An 8,779-nucleotide genomic window follows, 5' to 3' on the forward strand; every position below is an offset into this window, starting at 1 on the left:
TTTTTTCCTTTTTCTGTTTTTGTTTTTCTTTCTTTTTTAAAAATTTCATTTCCATCACAGCCCCGGCTCAGACGTTCAAATTCTTGTGGGTTTTCCTGTGGATCTTTCCTAGGACTAGGGAATTTGGCGGGAGAAACCATGGCAGTGTGGTGGCCTTCCCCACCCTCCCCATATCCTCTGCTCCTGAGGATCGGGAAAAAACCAGCCCCTGTGTATTCTGGAAGAAAATTCCCCTTCTCCACCCAGCTCCACGGAGCCAGTAGTCTAAACAGCCCTTCCCCGACTCAGCAGCTCTGTCTGTGGCCCAGGGTGGGACGTGGAGGGATTGTCAGGGCCTTGACGGGAGAAGACCATCTTAAAGGGTCATGGGCTTCGTCCCGTGCATGGAGAACCCGCTGGCCAGCTCTAAGCTCATGGAAATGGCAGCTGAAGACGCAGCAGCAGGCCGCAGCCTCCCCACCCCTGAATCGTGGTGCCTCCCAGGCGTCCTCCACCGGAAAGACTGGAGGCTGGGATGGGAACAGAGACTACTGGGCCTCTCTAGGAGGGGGGGGGGGAAGGGCTGCCGAGTGGTAGAAGCTTGTGGAAATGTGGACTCAAACTCAATACAAAGAAGTGCTTCTCTCAGAGGGTACTGTCTAAACACTAGCTGGCTGCCTGGAAAGGGAGGAGGAGCTCTCTGTCTCGGGATGTATGCAAGCTCAAGGAGGCAGGGAGGGATGTGGGGTGGCTTGCTACGGCGAGCAGGGTGTGGACAGCTCTGTAGGGTGCATCCCTGCCCAGAGCCCCTGGCTTCTGTGAGGGAGGCCTGGGCCGGTCAGGGGCTGAATATGGGGCTGAAGGACAGGTCCGCCTGGGAGGGGATGCAGCTGGGGGGCAGATGTCAGGAGAGGCTGTGGGGCCCTGAGCAGACCCGAGCACTGAGCCAACCTCCTGCTCATGGGGGAAACTTGGCCATGTATCAGTGCTTGGAAAACAGGTTGGAAAATGAGACCAGTTGACAGGTACTGGCCTCACTGTGTCAGGGATGGGCTGGCAGCAAGCAGTGGTGGCTGAGGCAGCCAGCCACGTGACGCACCTCGCCTTGTGCCTCGGGCACAGAAATGTATAGCCAACCAGGTGGCTTCACCCCATGGCCTCCCTGCCCTGGAGCAGCGGGCTGTTGGCCAGAGGTGCGCAGGTCATCGGGCAAGAGGAAGGGTCCCTAGAGCATCTCAGCCCCGACGTTCCAGCTGCCTTTAGCAGCAGACCCCAGGGTGCTGGGGGAATCTGACCTCCCAACAGCCAGTCAAAGAAAGCTGAAGTTCAAGTTTTACCTCTCCAGCAAGGAAGAGAAGGCAGATTGGCTTCTGCTGCATCTGACAGGGGTTGAAGGCTTTGTTTCAAAAGAGGGGAGCTTTTGAGGGATGGGGGGATCCCTCCAGCCCCCCCTTTCCCCACCCCTGAGATTCCCCAGTAAGAAAAGGAGATTAAAGGACTCACCACATCCTCTGGTGAGCACCAAATGCAGGCTCCTGAAGAAAAGGCAGGTGGAGAGCGTATGTGTGAGAGAGAGGGACAGAGGGAGAGAGACTTCAGGGGAAGAATTCTGTTAGTTATGGGATGAGAAGCTCTATGGGAGGAGTAAGTGGCAAGGCCTGGCATTGGATCTGGGGGAGAAATGATACAGGGTAATGAGGCCAGGCTGAGGATGGTCTGAGTTCAAGGTTCTCCAGGAGAGGCAAAGTGAGAGGGCTGTCTCTCCCCTCCCTCTCCCCCACTCCCCCTTCCCGAACCTCTCTCATCTGCTCGAGACTGAGCCGCCAGGCTGGGCTGTTGGTCACCCATCCACCCAGGTGCCCGGGGCTTGCAGCCAGCCCACGCCACCTGTGCCAGCTGGAAGCCCACTCAAAAACAAACCATCTTCACGCAGATGGGTGGAGGGGTAGAGAACAGGAAAGTGGCGGGCGCTTGCAAATGAGATTGGGAAGCGCCTCAAGGCTGCAGGGACCCCAGACTTTGACCTGAGCAATGAGACCCAAAGGGTTCCGGGAACAAGAATGACACCAACTTTCCTTCGGGTGGCTGTCATTCAGCCTCCCAGAGGCCCTGGGGAATGGCCTGGCCAAGCACAAGCTACTGGGGTGGCACAAGTCTGGAGGGCCCCAGAGCTGCCACTATGGGCCTGACAGACGTGGGCCTGCCACGAGGGTAGGCTTGGGGGGAGTCTAGTGGTCTGTGGTCCTAGCACTGGGTGGATAAGAATGTCAACCTAGGAGCTGCCTGGTGACTGCCAGTTCTGGAATGCTCTCATTCTAGGCCTGTGTCCACATTGAGAGACTACCGGCGCAAGAGGATGGAGAAGCTGCCCTGGGACCTTGGCCTCCTGTTCCTGTCGCTTCTGATCCCTATGCTGGGGCAGGGACCACAGCAGCCCAAGGTAGGGGCAGCTGAAGAGCCAGCCCTTGAGAGGGGCAGGTGGCTCCCTGCCCATGGGACACCTAGGCAAGGCCGCCCTCACAGCAGGTCAAACCCTGGACCTCCTGCTTTAGGGCCCCACCCCCATGTCCTGCTGCTGAGGGGCCCTCGGGAGCCCAGAGGACCCCACCTGCTCCCAGGCCACAAGCTCCTGCAACAGCACGTTTCGTATGCCCAGGACCCGGATCGGATCCCAGCCCGCTCCGATGGCCTGCGAGGGTCTGCGGGTCCGCTTGGAGGCCCGAGGCGCTTGTGGGGTGCGCGGACGCAGCCAGGCTGCGTGGGCGGGGCTGTCCCCACCAGGGCGCTCCCAGCCCGGGTGGAGCCTGGGGTGAGCCACCGGGGAGGGGGTTGGTTCCGAGGAGGGGGGAGCGCGGGCCGAGCCTCTGGGGGTTTGGGGGCTCCTCGCTCGCTCCCTCGCGCTCAGGGTCTCCGGCGATCCAGGCGCACGCGCCCAGCGCAGCGAAGGGTGAACAAGCCGGGGCGCGTGCACGCGGCGCGGGCGAGGCGGGGACGCGCGGCTGCACATGCGCTGGCGGCTCGGCGGCCCCCGGGCGGCGGCGGAGGAAATGGCGGGCGGGATGGCCCCCTCCACGGGGAGACGCTCGGGTCTAGACGGCTTGGCAAGGCCGGCGGGGCTGAGTCACATGCGTCTGGAGCTGGAGACGCGGGCGCCAGGACTGGAACGTGAACGTGCCCACTCGGGAGGGCCGGCGGCGGGCGGTGGACCTCGCCTTCCCTCTCCCTCGCCCCCAGCCCTCACTCGAGCCCCGGTGTCTGCCCAGACTCTGTCCCATGTCTGAGGCCCCTCCATGCCCACCTGGAGGGGCAGAGGCAACTTCTACAGGGAGTCAAGCAGGGCCCACGTTATTGGCAAGAACCATCTGGAATTTCAGACGGGAAGGAGGATGGGAAAGTGGCCTTCACGTGCCCCTATCCCAGCCATGTCCCTGCTCCCTCGACCCAGTCACATCGGCCACCTGGGACCTTTTTGCCCCCAAACCACTCTTGCTGCTTTCCACCTCCTCCGGCCCACCTTCCACTGGCACCCTCCCCAGGGATGCCCACAGCCCAGCAGCTGAAGGCCCCGGCTTCTCTCCCCTGACTGCCAGGACTTCTTACTACCCACCACTGCATCCCCAGACATCATTGGGGTTCGGTGTTCCCTTTTCCTCCTTCTTTCTCTGTCTCTGCCTTAGTGTCTCCCCCCCGCCCTCCCCCCCCTCATTGGCTTGCTCCCTCAGGAGTGCCAGGTCTCAAGCAAGGAAGCATGACACATGAGTCCGGATCGCCTGATGTACTTAGTTTTCACAAAAGCATCTGCAAGAAAAGTTGTTTAATTGGGACCAGATCCTCTGAGGTTTTAATGGCATTAAAACAAGATGGGTTTTCTCTAAGGAAGCAACTGCTGGCAACAGGAAGAGGGCATGGAAAGTTTGGCTTTCTTCTTCTCCAAGTTTGAAGAGGGAAAAGGCCACTGTACCTTTATTTATATACAATAGATGCCCAAACACGTGCTGGAAGGACCCTCCCACATACCCCCCCATGGGTAGACCTGGCATCCATGTGCACATCCATACACACACACGCACACATACACAGGCTTTGATGTTACTGGGACACATTGTGGAAGGCACAAGAGCAGGCCTGTTCCCTTGCTCTGGGGGTCACCCCAGGGTGTGTCTTTGGCTGCAGAGTCACTGTTCTGCCCTGGGCCCTGGCAGAAGGCCTGGTACATAGGAGGGGCTCAGTGAACTTGTCAAATGACAGACAGCAGGAGGGCAGGACTGGCAGCACAGACCTTGGCCCTGAGCTCCAGATTCATACATAGAACTGCCTTATAGATGTTACCGCTTGGCTGTCTAATCACCAACCTCGCACCTGAGAGGTCAGGAGCTGGTCTCCCCAGCTTCTGCCCCAGGCTCACTCCACCCACAGCGTTCTGGCTCCACCCACTTCTCCCACCAGTCCGCCCCACCCTGGGCCAGACACGATGACCTCTCCCGTGGAGGGTGCAGCTGCCTCCACACTGGCTCCTTCTGCCCTTGTGCCCCAAACAAGTCTGTGCTCCACCCTGTAGCCCGAGGGACCCTTTTACAATATAAGTCAGATCACAACCTATGGACTGGGAGAAAATATTTGTAAATGATGCGCCCGACAAGGGCTTAATATCCAAAATATACAAGCAGTTTATATAATTCAATAACCAAAAAAACCAACAACCCAATCAAAAAATGGGCAGAAGACCTAAATAGACAATTCTCCAAAGAAGACATACAAATGTGCAATAGGCACATGAAAAGATTCTCATCATCACTAATTATTAAAGTAAATCAAAACTGCAGTGAAGTACCACCTCACACCAGTTAGAATGGCCATCATCAAAAAGTCTACAAACAGGGGCTTCCCCAGTGGCACAGTGGTTGAGAGTCCGTCTGCCGATGCAGGGGACACGGGTTCGTGCCCCGGTCTGGGAAGATCCCACGTGCCGCGGAGCGGCTGGGCCCGTGAGCCATGGCCGCTGAGCCTGCGCGTCCGGGGCCTGTGCTCCGCAACGGGAGAGGCCACAGCAGTGAGAGGCCTGCGCACCGAAAAAAAAAAAAAAAAAAAAAGTCTACAAACAGTAAATGCTGGAGAGGGTGTGGAGAAAAGGGAACCCTCCTACACTGTTGGTGGGAATGTAAATTGGTGCAGCCACCATGGAGAACAGTATGGAGGTTCCTTAAAAAACTAAAAACAGAACTACCATATGATCCAGCAATCCCACTCCTGGCCATATACTGGAAAAGACAAAAACTCTAATTAGAAAATATGCATGCACCCCCCATGTTCATAGGAGCACTATTCACAATAGCCAAGACATGCAAACAACCTAAATGTCCATCGACAGAGGAATGGATAAAGAAGATGTGGTACATATATACAATGGAATATTACTCAGCCATTAAAAAGAATGAAATTCTTTGCAGCAACATGGATTTGCAGCAATGTGGATGGACCTAGAGATTATCATACTAAGCGAAGTAAGTCAGAAAGAGAAAGACAAATACCATATGATATCACTTATATGTGGAATCTAAAATACAACACAAATGAACATATCTACGAAAGAGAAACAGACTCACAGACAGAGAACAGACTTGTGGTTGCCACTGAGTGGGGAGGGGAGGGAGGGAAGGATTGGGAGTTTGGGATTAGTAGCTGCAAACTAGTATATATAGGATGGATAAACGACACGGTCCTACTGTATAGCACAGGGAACTATATTCAATATCCTGTGATAAACCGTAATGGAAAAGAATATGAAGAAAGAAAGAATATATATATACATACATATCTGAGTCACTTTGCGGGACAGCAGAAATTTACACAACATCGTAAATCAGCTAGACTTCAATACGAATTTTTTTAAAGAGTCAGATCATGTGTGACTCTTCTGCTCAGAAGTCCACAGTGGCTCCCTGCTTCCTTCAAGGTCAAAGGCAAAGTCCACCCGCCACCCTTTGATGTCCTATCAAGCTGGCCCTCCTGCCCTTCCCTACCCTCACCCCTCACTTAGCCCACTCCGCCACACTGGTCTCTTTGCTGGTTCTCAAATTGGGCCAAAGCCTTTCCTGCCTCAGGGCCTTTGCACTGCTGTCCCTCCTTTTCGGAGGGCTCTTTATTGGAGCCCTTTTTGCGCGGCTATCTCCTTTTCACTCACGTCTCCACCCAATGTCACTTTCTCACAGTCCTCATCTGATCCCCTGTCGAAAGTGTTTCTTCCTGCAGTCACCTTGACCAGCCCGTTTCCTTCTGATGGGGTCCTCGTGCACCTCACTAGATGGCCAGCTCTGTGAGCACAGGGGAGCTGGCTGTGTAGTTCACCATTGTACTGCACGCTGTGCCGGGGAACGGTGCCTGGCCCACCACAGGGGCTCAGGAATGTTCTGTGAGCAAAGAATCCATTCTCCAATCCTCCCTTGACAGGAGGGGAGCTTTCCGCTGTGCAGTTCTAAGGAGGCTTAAGGGATGAAGGGCATTGCTTTGGCATCCTCCGGGCTGCCAATTGTGAGGGGATGTGTCCTGACTTGTGAGTGTATGTGTGTTCTTGGGGGGGCAAGTGTGTGTGGACAGTGGGCCACATGTAAGGGAAGGACAGGAGGAGAAGGGGCAAGAGTCCCTTCCTAGCCCTCAGAACCCTGCGATTGTGCAGCCAAAAGCGACCGTGATCATCTTATGCAGCTTCTCTAGGCCCCTTCCAGTTCTCAGATTCTAGAACTTTCTAAGGAACCCATAGCCACCACATTGAGATGGGGAAACCGAGGCCCTGAGCAGGGAGGCTTCCTCCTGACGTCACATGGCCAGGCCGTCCAGGGCAGAGCTGGGAGCCCAAAACCCTTCCAGCAACCCCCAGGCTGCATCTCGGCTTCCTGGAAAATCCTGACAACCCTCCCGCCCTGCGCTCCAGACACCAAGCTCAGGGTTAGTATTGGCCAGGGGCCCTGCTTGTCTCAGCCCAAGTCCACGACCAAACTCTGTATGCAGGAGGGGTGGGGCAGGAGGGCACCTCTGGTCCTGCTGAGCCCCTGCAAGCTGGCTTTGCTCTGTGCAGGTTCTTTCAAGGTCCCCATGATGGTCAGGCGCCCTGACACTGGACAGAGTAGGTGGCCAGGTGGCCGCGGGGCCCCCGGTGGGGGAAGGGCAGCGAGGACAGGACTCCACAGGACCTGGGGAACTGAGAGCACTGCAGGCCTCGCCCCTTCCTGCCTAGGTGGGTAGGAGCAGGGGTCCCTCCCTCCTCCAGGCCAGTGTGCCAGAGAAACCTGGGAGCAGGCCTCCCCCACCTCCAGCCCTGCTAATGGGAACCAGATGGCAGGATGTTTAGTCAGCGCCTGGGGAGCGGCGCGAACAGGGGAAATGGGTTGGGGGCCAGGATTCCAGAATCCATCCCTAGGCAGGGGGAGGGTCAGAGCCAGGGCTCCCACCACAGTCCATCTACAGGGTCCCGCATCAGGCTGGGTCCTACCACCTCCTCAAGTGACGCCCGACCAGGAGGCAGGAGGCAGGAGGCCTGGCCTCTGGCATCGGAGTTGGGCGAGCCCTACCCCCTCGGTTCCTTTTGTGCGAGGGGGGTGGGGGATCGTGCTCGGTCGTCCAGGACCCCTGGGCAAACCCCAGCCTCGCGCGCCTAAGTGCTCCCCCTCCCCCAGCTTTAGCAAAACATTAGTCCAGGACATCCTGTGTCATGCACAGGCACACAGGCAGACGGTGGCTTCATCCTTGGCTCCCAGGGCGCTTGCTCACAAGCCCCAGCCGGTCTCTGTCTCTGGTCTGTGTGCGGCGCGGTCCCAAATTCAGGCCTGAAACCAGAGACCTGGACAGGACAGGGGACGGGGGTGCCGGCAGACCCTGTGTGTCCCTGCCACACCCCGGCCGCAATACATCTGGCACTGGGGACTCGGGCTGATCCCCAGGCCCACATGGGCAAATGCTGAGGACCCCAACGAAGACCCACTTGCGGGGGACTCCGTGCCCTGCCCCCAGCCCCGTCCTGGGTCTCACACATTCCTCTGTGGCCCCGGACGGATGCCTTGAACCCCAGATGGCTACGGGACACTCTTTCTCCACGAGCTTTCCTGGCCCTGCTGCTCACTCCCCTCCCCCTCTCCCCTCCACCCAAGCCTTGCCCACAATTAACTCATTTTTTAAGATCGCTTCCAAACATAAGTCAATGCTGGACAGAGCTGTAGGAAAAGCTTCCTCAAGGCTGGCCCCAAAGAGCCATGTGGTGAGACCCGGCCTCTTTGCCAGACCCCGCCCGCCCTCGGCTCCCACAGCTGGGCCTGGGGCTGGGGCCCTCTGAAGGCGGGCCAGGGGGCCTGTGGTCAGACACCCCTTCTTTGCCTCTTGCTCCAGCCCATATCCCCTGTTCTCAGGCCCCATCCCGACCCACAGGTACCCCTCTGCCTGAGAGGGCACCCGTGAGGCATAGGGGCGTCTTGGGCAGCGGTCACACTGAGGTCTGGAACTCTCAGCCAAGAAGTCTGGGGGAACCGGTGAGGTGGCCTCACCCAGGCCACTGCCAGGCCACCCCAAGCCAAGTGTGCCCGAGGACCCCAGCCGCCCCTGGCCCACACACACTCCGCTGTGAGGGAGGGAGCATGGGTGGGGGCATTCAGGACGTATACCTGCTCACCATTTTACAGAGGAGAAAGTGGAGGCCTGGAGGAAGGGAAGCTGCCCAGAGGTGGGCAGGGAGCCAGTGGAAGGAGCACGGGCTCAACTGCGTCCTCCAGCCCCGTCTGAGGCACGAGGTCCGTGCCCGGGCGGCCCTGGGGCC

The sequence above is a fragment of the Hyperoodon ampullatus genome (assembly GCF_949752795.1).
Source record: "Hyperoodon ampullatus genome assembly, chromosome: X".
Taxonomy (NCBI): domain Eukaryota; kingdom Metazoa; phylum Chordata; class Mammalia; order Artiodactyla; family Ziphiidae; genus Hyperoodon; species Hyperoodon ampullatus.